The sequence below is a fragment of the Gossypium arboreum genome, chromosome 4 (assembly GCF_025698485.1).
Source record: "Gossypium arboreum isolate Shixiya-1 chromosome 4, ASM2569848v2, whole genome shotgun sequence".
Classification (NCBI taxonomy): Eukaryota; Viridiplantae; Streptophyta; class Magnoliopsida; order Malvales; family Malvaceae; genus Gossypium; species Gossypium arboreum.
In genome coordinates this window covers 57,962,971-57,973,590 of record NC_069073.1, presented here as the reverse complement: position 1 = coordinate 57,973,590, position 10,620 = coordinate 57,962,971, and positions in this window count along the sequence as shown.

The following is a 10,620-nucleotide window of genomic DNA, read 5'->3' as shown; positions in this document are numbered from 1 at the left end:
CGAACTGTGTTATGCCCGTCATACCTTATAACCCCAATTCGGCGATGAATACGGGTTAAGAGTGTGACACAGAATATGAGCGGAAATTTGTGAGACTTAGTTGATATGCCCGTGAGTGTGTTTTTGTAACACCCCGTACCCGAGACCGTGGCCGGAGTCGGACACGAGGGGTTAACGGGCTTAATCCACTTACTTGCACAGTTCATTTTAAAAATTTCCAGACAACTGGCTAACTGTGTCACTGTCACCTTAAAAATCATATCTTGAGTTCCAGGACTCGAAAATCAGTTTCGTGACTTTTCCCTGAAACTACACTCATATATACATCTACAAATTTTTTTATAGAATTTTTGGTCAGGCCAATTAGTAGAGTTTATTAGTTAAAGTCTCCCATGTTACAGGGATCGACTACACTGACCTTTGCGCATTACGACTTGGATATCTCCCTTTACAGGGCTTCAATACTGATGCCGTTTGCTTCTAAGGAAACTAGACTCAAAAATGAATCTGTACATATATGGAATGACTTCTAATTATATCTGTTTAATTTATAATGAATTTCCAAAGTCGGAACTGGGAATCCAGAAACCGTTCTGGCTCTGTCTCACGAAAACTTAAATATCTCTTAACATACTGTTCATATGATCGTTTCATTACTTTCCTATGAAACTAGATTCATCAAGGTTCGTTTACATAATTTATTCAATATTTAATTCCATTCCTACTATTTTTAGTGATTTTTCACATCCACGGCACTGCAGCTGTCAGCATCTGTCTTTAAGGTAGGCTTTACCTATTTCATAGTTTCCATGATTCAACTAGCCCTTTAACATAAATAGCACAAAATATGATCATGATTAACCATCCCAATGGCTAATCGTTTCCAAACATTTCCATACCTCTTAATGAACAACATACAATGATTATAATACCATGCCCAAAGTATACTTAAGCCATTTTCGCATGGCTATCCAAATTTACACAAAACCGAAAGGTACATGACCTACAACAAAAGGGTAGTCCTATACATGCCATTTCAAAGTTCAACCAAAATAGTATACCAAGAAGGAGCTTTGATAGTGTGGGCGACTTCGACTTCAAAATCCCGAGACCGATAGCTGAAGAACCAAAATCTATAAAACAGAGAATCAAAGAAACGGAGTAAGCATTTAATGCTTAGTAAGTTTGAGTCATGAATTTAGACACAACCAAAGTATAGCATTCATGTAGCTAAACAGATAATTTCATATGCACAAATTCTCCATATCATACTTACTTCACATACCAACCCTTATATTCATGCCCAAAGATCAACTTAGCCAAAGGTAGGTAGCTCATTTATCGATCGAGCGAATACTTATTTGTAAGGGCTCAACTAATTCAAAGCACATACAAAACATACCTCATTGTTGGGATTTCAAGCGTATTAACTGAAATTTGTACAGCAAGTTCATTCATTCTGAATCATGTACCTTCGAGTTTAACCGGATATAGCTACTCGTTCAAATGCCTTCGAAATAGCCGGTTATAGTAACTCGCACAAATGCCTTCGGACTTAACCCGATTTAGTAACTCGCACAAATGCCTTCGGATCTTAGTCCGGATTTAGTAACTCGCACAAATGCCTTTGGATCTTAGTCCGGATTTAGTAACTCGCATACGAATGCCTTGGATCTTAGTCCGATATAGTCACTTAGCACAAAGCCTTCGGGACTTAGCCGGACATCATTCAATAACCATGCACATTTATCAATAAATCATGACACATTCAGTATTTCATTTTCATTAGCAAAACTCAAACACAAGGCACTTTTCACACTTGCAATTTCGGCTCAATAGCCACACACAAAGAGCATGATTTTGATTTGCTTAAAACATGATCTAATCAAATCATAATCTAAGTTCCATTACTCAAAACTTACCTCGGATGTTGTCGAACGATTTCGATGGCTATTCGACCACTTTTTCCTTCCCTTTATCGGATTTAGTTCCCCTTTGCTTTTGAGCTTAAATTGACAAATAAATTGATTTAATCATTTGAGTATCAAAAAGAGGAACTCAAGGTACTTAGCCCATATATATTCATTAGACATTAAAGTCACATATGTACGAAATCATGAATCTAACTCAACACAATAGTCCACACTCTCTTTTAGCCGATTATCTAAGCCAAGATAAGGCATCAATATGCTTGCCTCTAGCCGAATGCATGCACACCAATCCACCTCATGTGGTCGAATATGCATGTCTATGTTGAGGCCAATTTTATACTTAATGCCACACATAAATGGCATACATTTTACTAACTAATGCATTACATATTGTAACTCAATACGCATCAATCATTTACTTCATAACCGAAACATCATCATATGTAAATATATACCTTGAGATAGTATATATGTCATACCAATACATCATGTGCAAACATATATATATATATATATATATGTGCAAGAGCCGAATCACAAGTTGATTTTAACCAAATATAAACATATATCCAAAACACAAATCTTACCTATCATGCAATAAGCATAAATCATGCTTATGGATATACCATGGCCGATACTTCCAACAACACCAAATAAAATATACTTCATGGATCTAAGGTAGACCCAAGAAAGGAACTCATAATCATCAAGATTTAGCATGAAACACAACCATCACTCTTATTAATCTCCATAGCCGAAAACCTTACTTATTCCAAAATCACAATTTCAACATGGGTTACCAATAATAACTTGATATCTCACTCAAAATCAACTAGGATTTCAAGAACTAGTATCAACTTCCTTACCTTAATATCGACCTAAGATGACCGATTGCTTCACTCCTTTCTTCCTCCTCTCAAATCGGCCATGAAGAACCAAAGAACACAACTTGTTTTCTTTCTTCCTTAGAATTTTCAGCCAAAGGAAGTGAAAAATGATAGACACTTTTTTTTTTCTTCTTTCCCTCAACTCACGGCAATGGGGGGGGAACACTCACACCATTCTTTTTTTTTCCCCATTTCTTTATTACCCATACTCCTTATTTTATTTTTTTTCCTAACATACACCATTGTCACAACATGTTTTATGACATGTTTTGCCCATCACCCTTTGTCATGGCCGGCCACTAGCAATTAAAAAGGGGGAAATTGACATGCAAGTCCACCCCTTTGATTACATGCACTAATAGATCCTTATAGATTTACCTATCACATTTCAAAAGTGTCACACATAAGTCCTATCGACTAATTTCACATGCAATTTACTAAATCGAAGCTTAAAACCTTCACACATTCATAATCACATATTTTAGACAATAGATATCATATTCAAATAATTTGGTGACTCGGTTTAGCGGTCCCGAAACCGCTTTCCGACTAGGGTCACTTTAGGGCTGTCACAGTTTTGACCGAAGCTATCATGTGTAAAAGATTCGAAGATGGTTTGAATGAAGACATTAAACTGCTTGTTGGCATACTTGAGATAAAAGAGTTCATAGTGCTGGTTAAGCGAGCCTAAAAAGCTAAAGAGCTCAGGAAAGAGAAAAGAAAAGCTGACTTTGAAGCTAGAGATTCATGTAAGAGATCATCGAATAAATCATTTCAGTCGGCATCGAAGAAGTTCGGAGATGATTTTAGCCGTTCTAAGGCTACTTTAGGTTATTCACGACGGGATCGAGATAAACCCCCTGTAAGCTCGAGAGCTACCTCAGTAGCTAGTGTGGGTAATGTCAGATCAAATCAACCCGAGTGTAAACATTGTGGGAAATGACATCCCGGCACTTGCAGATTGCATGATCGGGCCTATTTTAAATGTGGATCAATGGATCATTATATTCGCGAATGCCTAGCGTTAGCTAAAGAAAATTTGGTACAGAATACGAGATCAGGTAACAATGTAGCTCGAGGTAGACCACCTAAAAATATGGGTAATGTGAGTAGCAGTTAGAGAGGGACTAAAGATACAACAGCTAGATCTGAGGCTCGTGCACCTGCCAGAGCCTATGCTATTCGCGCACGTAAAGACTCATCCCTAGATGTTATTACTGGTACATTTACTCTCTATGATACTAGTGTAATTGCATTGATTGATCCTTGTTCGACTCATTCTTATGTGTGTGAGACTTTAGTGTTTAGTAAGACTTTGCCTGTTGAGTCTACTGAGTTTATGATTCAAGTATCAAACCCTTTAGGCCGGTGTGTTATGGTTGATAAAGTGTGTAAGAATTGTCCTTTGATGATTCGAGATTTGTGCTTTCTGGTTGATTTGATGTTGTTTCCATTCGATGAGTTCGACATAATTCTGGGTATGGACTGGTTGACTTTGCATGATGCTATTGTAAATTGCAAAAGAAATACTATTGAATTACGTTGCCAGAATGATGAGATTATTCAGGTTGAATCTAATGATCTGAATGGTTTACCAGCAATGATTTCTTCGATGTTAGCTCAGAAATATGTGAGAAAAGGTTGCGAAGCTTATTTTGCCTATGTACTTGTTAATAAAATGACCGAAAGAAAGATTGAATCAATACCTGTTGTGTTCAAGTATCCAGATGTGTTTCCTGAAGAATTACCGGGTTTTCCACCTATTTGAGAGGTAGAGTTTGGTATTAAGTTGGTACCAGGGACGACTCCAATATTGAAAGCTTCATACGGAATGGCACCTACTGAATTAAAGAATTGAAAGCTCAGATACAAGAGTTGACAGATAGAGATTTCGCGCGACCGAGTTTCTCTCCCTGGGGTGTACCAGTTTTATTTGTGAAAAAGAAAGACGGTACTGACACTATGTGTTTTTGGTTATGCCTTTCAAACTTACTAATGCACCTGCTGTTTTCATGGATTTGATGAACCAAATCTTCAGACAGTATTTGGATAGGTTTGTTGTACTGTTCATAGATGAAATTTTGATCTACTCCCGTGACGAAACCGAGCATGCCGAACATCTAAGACGTGTTACAGACTTTCTGAGACACACAGTTGTATGTAAAGCTCAGTAAATGTGAGTTTTGGTTATGCGAAGTTAGTTTTCTGGGCCAAGTTGTATCAGCATCGGGTATTCGGGTTGATTCGAGTAAAATTTCAACTATACTTGATTGGAAACCTCTGAGAAATGTTTTTGAAATCCAAAGTTTTCTGGGACTCACCGGTTACTATAGACAATTCGTGAAAGGTTTCTCTATGATAGCAACTCTGATGACGAAGCTATTATAGAAAGATGTCAAGTTCGAGTGGTCAGAAAAGTGCTAGAAAAGTTTTGATCAGTTGAAAGCCCTTTTGACTGAAGCTCCAGTTCTAGTTCAACCAGAATCAGGTAAAGAATTTGTTATTTATAGTGATGCATCTTTAAATGGTTTGGGCTGTGTTTTGATGCAGGAAGGCAAAGTTATAGCTTATGCATCGAGACAATTAAAGCCACATGAAAAGAGCACACGACCTAGATTTGGCAGCTTGTGTTTGCATTGAAGATATGGCATCACTATCTGTTTGGTGAAAAATGTCATGTTTATTCTACAAAAGCCTGAAATACTTGATGACTCAGAAAGATCTTGATTTGAGACAACGCCGATGGTTAGAATTATTGAAAGACTATGAGCTTGTGATTGATTATCATCTAGGAAATATTAATGTTGTTGTTGATGCTCTAAGCCAAAAATCATTATTTGCTTTGCGTGCAATGAATACGCATATGGCTAAGGATGGTTCAATATTAGCTGAATTAAAAGTAAGACCGTTATTTGTTCAAAAAATCTGTGATGCTCAGAAAGTTGATGATGATTTGATAGCAAAACGAGCTCAATGTGATTTAGATGTTGATTTAGAATTTAGAGTTGACACTGAGGGTTGTTTGAGGTTTAGAAACCGAATATGTGTTCCGAGAAATTTAGAGTTGATTTAGATGATTTTAAACGAAGCTTGTAGCAGTCGATTATCTGTTCACCCTGGTAGTACGAAGATGTATAATGATCTGAAACAACATTACTGGTGGCATGGTATGAAACGAGACATTTCTAACTTTGTTTTGAAATGTTTAGTCTGTTAGCAAGTAAAAGCCGAACATCAGGTACCTTCTGGAATGCTTCAACAGATCATGATATCCGAGTGGAAATGGGACAAAGTCACAATGGATTTTGTATTCAGATTACCGTTGACACCGAGCAAGAAAGATTCAATCTGGGTTATTGTGGATAGATTGACTAAGTTGCCTTATTTTGTTCCAATTCATACAGATTACTTGCTTGATAAGCTAGCTGAATTGTATGTTTCTTAGATTGTGAGATTATATGGTGTGCCTATTTCTATTGTTTCGGATAGAGATCCAAGGTTTACATCGCGGTTTTGGAAGAAACTGCAAGATGCATTAGGTACAAAATTACATTTCAGCACAACTTTCCATCCACAAACTAATGGTCAGTCTGAACGAATCATTTAGATACTTGAGGATATGTTGAGATGTTGCATTCTCGAGGTTGTAGGTACGTGGGAATGATACTTACCTCTGATTGAATTTGAATACAATAATAGCTTTCAATCGAGTATCAAAATGGCACCTTATGAGGCTTTGTACGGTCATAAATGTCGTACACCATTGTATTGGACTGAGCTCAGTGAAAACAAGATACACGGGGTTGATTTGATCAGAGAGACTAAACAGAAAGTGAAAGTAATCCGTGAAAGTTTGAAAACAGCATCAGATCATCAGAAATCATTTGTGGACTTGAAACAAAAAGATATAGAGTTTTAGATCAGAGACAAAGTCTTTTTGAAAGTTTCACCATGGAAGAAAATACTTAGATTCGGTCGTAAAGGCAAATTGAGTTCGAGATTTATTTGGCTGTATAAGATTATAGAGCATATCCGGCCGGTTGCTTATAAACTGTTGTTTCCACCTAAGCTAGAAAAGATCCATAATGTATTCCATGTTTTAATGCTTTGTAGATATCAATCAATCCTTAACATGTGATTAGTCAGTCAAAAATTGAGATTAAGTCCGATATGACATATGAAGAAGAACCGATTCGCATTCTAGCTCGTGAAGTTAAAGAATTGCAATATAAGAAAATTTCGTTAGTTAAAGTATTGTGGCATAAACACGGAGTTGAGGAAGCAACGTGGGAGCTAGAGGATGCAATGAAAGAGTGTTATCCGAACCTATTCACTGGTAAGATTTTTGGGGACGAAGAACCCTAAGGGGGGAGAGTTGTAACAACCCTATTTAAACCCTAGTCAGAACGGTGGTTTTGGGACCGCAGATCCGAGTTAGAAAAATATTTCAAAATTATTTTCTGTGTTTATTATGTGTGAATTTGTATGTGTGAAATTTTCGTGCTTTAATTTTATCGTTTGAGTGCCCGATTAAATAAATGGATTAAATCATGTAAAATGAAAATTTGGTGGTTATTTTTAAAAGGGCTGAATAGTTGTTGTTCTTTTAATGTGGAGGATTTATGTTGCAATTAGCCCATTGATTACATGAATGGACGACATTAGGCATATAATATATGGTTTTGTTATTAAATCATTAAGGTTAAATATGTAATTTGATTAATAAGTTTAATTTATATTAATTTAGATGAAGAAAAGAGAAAATCAGATTTTGATTGGGGGTAAACTAAAGTTGTCGACTAGCTGTCCCATTCTTTTTTACATCGTTTAAGGTAAGTTTATAAGCAAAAAGACATTGTTTATTTTAATTATACGCGAGCTATATATACTGAAATGGAATATATATGAATATATACATAATAGCCAAATATTATTAAGCTTGGCAACTAGGTTTAAGAATTCGTTTCGACCGAGTTACGACGTCCGAAAGCCCCGTATGAACCTTAGGAATAGCTAGGATACATATGTCATGACATAAGATTCCGATATGTGATGTGCGAGTAAGACCATGGCATCGATATATGTGTGTGAGTAAGAGCACGTTTTATACGTTGGCATCGATATGTGACTCCGATATATGTGTGCGAGTATGACCATGTCTAGGACAGTGGCATGGATATGTGTTGACATGTAAGAATACCTCTGGGACGTTCGCATTGTACGATATGTGTGATTATTCAAGTGTCCTATCCAATTCCGAATGGTTCATTGGCCAACGACAGTGATAAATAGCGAATGACTGTGCAAAATAAGTTACAGTGGTCAGGTATGTGGTAGTTATTTACCTATTTGAAATAAGGTAAGTAAGTTTCTTAATATTTGTTGCAAATCATGTATAAAGTTAAGGAAGAATGAATGTGAACATGGTAAGTGTATTCGACCTTGTGAATATATAATATGAATATTATTGAAATGTTCTTTGAATTTGTATGTATATGATCATGAAGATTCAGCCATATATTTAGTATATGTGTTTGAAGTTATATTTTAAAGCATGAGCTTATGTATATGAGTGTATGTGTATTTTTTTTTATAATGACATTTTGGTTTTGGAAGTTGAATGATAATTTATTAATTTAACTATATGAGCATTCAGCTAATGTGACATTTATGTATGAAAACATGTCAATTATGAACTTTGTAGCTTAAGACTAAATGTGGTAGTGATAATATAATTTGGTTTAGTTTATTTGAGTTTATTATATCATTAGGTTGTTTATTTGCTTATGACTTTCTAAGCTATAAAATCTTACTTTGTGTGTGTATATTTGTTCCTGTTTATTAGATTTTTGGATTCAAGTTACGAGCTCGGGGATCGTCAGCAAAGCTTATCACATTATCGACAGTCTTTGGTATTTTATAAGTTGAATTTTGGAACTTATGGCATGTATAGGCTGGATTATAATTTTATTTTGATTAATTTTGGTTGATGTAACCATGATCCATGCGAAAATTGCATAACTCGAAATATTCACCAAAATCAAAAATTAAAGCATGGGTCTTGTAGATAACTTAGCAATGATATCAAAAACGTAAAAATTATCAAAAACCAAGCTAGTTACATACCCTGATTGAGCTTAAGAGATGGCCGAACCCTAACTTCTCTTATTTCTTTTTCTTTTCTTTAATATTCGGTTGAGGAACAAAAATAAATAATGAATATGATAACTTTGGTTTTAATTAATATAAGTTTATTAACTAAATTACATATATAACCTTTATAATATAATTTAGAACCATTATAAACCTTGGCTATGACCGTCCACTCAATATGTCAATGGTTTAATTGCAGCATAAAACCTTCATATTAAAAGAACAACCACTATTTGGCCCCTTTTACACTTAACACCAAATTTTCATTTTACGCGATTAAGTATTTTTATTTAATTGGACACTCAAACGAAAAAATTAAAGCACAAAAATTTCACACAAACAAATTCACACATAATAAACACAAAAAATAATTTAAAAATATTTTTCTAACTCAGATTCATGGTCCGGAAACCACTGTTCCGATTAGGGTCTAAGTCAGGCTGTTACAGGCTGCCTGTTCATAGCGTGTTAGAAAACTGTGGTAGTAAATTTATTGAATTGAGATGTGAAAATGGGGATATTATTCGGGTTGAATCAGGTGAATTAGACAGCTTACCAGTATTGATTTCTTCTATGACTGTTGAGAAATACATGAGAAAAGGGTATGAGTCCTATCTTCCATTTGTGTTCAATACCCAATAGTCCGGAGTAAAGATTGAGTCAATGCCAGTAGTACATGAGTACCCATATGCTTTTCCGAAAGAATTGCTCGATTACCTCCAACCAGAGAAGTTGAGTTTGGTATCGAGTTAGTCCCTGGTACGGCACCTATCTGATTGATCCGTATAGGATGGCTCCAACGAAGTTAAAGGAGTTAAAAGTACAATTACAAGAACTAACGGACAAGGGTTTTGTGAGACCGAGCTATTTCCCGTGGGGTGCTCCGGTAGTTTTTATGAAAAAGAAAGATGGGATGATGAGGTTATGTATAGATTGCAGCTAGCTCATCAAGGTGACGGTGAAGAACAAGTATCCCTTGCCAAGGATCGACGATTTGTTTGATCAACTAAAGGGAGCCACAGTGTTTTCTAAGATAGATTTTAGATCTGTCTATTACTAGCTAAGAGTTAAGGAGCAAGATGTGCTAAAAATCGCGTTTTAGATGAGATACGAGCACTATGATTTCCTTGTCATGCCCTTTGGCTTAACAAACGCCCCCGTCGTGTTTATGGACATGATGAATCGTATTTTTTGGCCATACTTGGATAAGTCCGTGGTTGTTTTTATCGATGATATATTAATTTATTCTCGTGATAAGAGTGGGCACACAAAGCATTTAAGAATCGTTTTGAAGACATTAAGAGATAAGCAATTATATGCCAAGTTTAGTAAAAGTGAGTTTTGGCTCCGAGAGGTTGGATTCTTGGAACACATCGTGTCGGGCGATGGAATTAGAGTTGACCCGAGTAAGATCTTGACTATTGTTGAGTGGAAACCATCGAAGAATGTATCAGAGATTAGAAGCTTTCTAGGTTTAGCGAGTTACTACAAACGATTCGTTAAAGAATTCTCTATGATTGCTACTCCGATGATGAAATTACTACAGAAGGATGTCAAGTTCGAGTGGATGGAAAAATGCCAACAGAGTTTTGGGAAACTTAAGTCGTTGTTGATTGAAGCTTCAATTTTAGTACAACCAGAACCAGGAA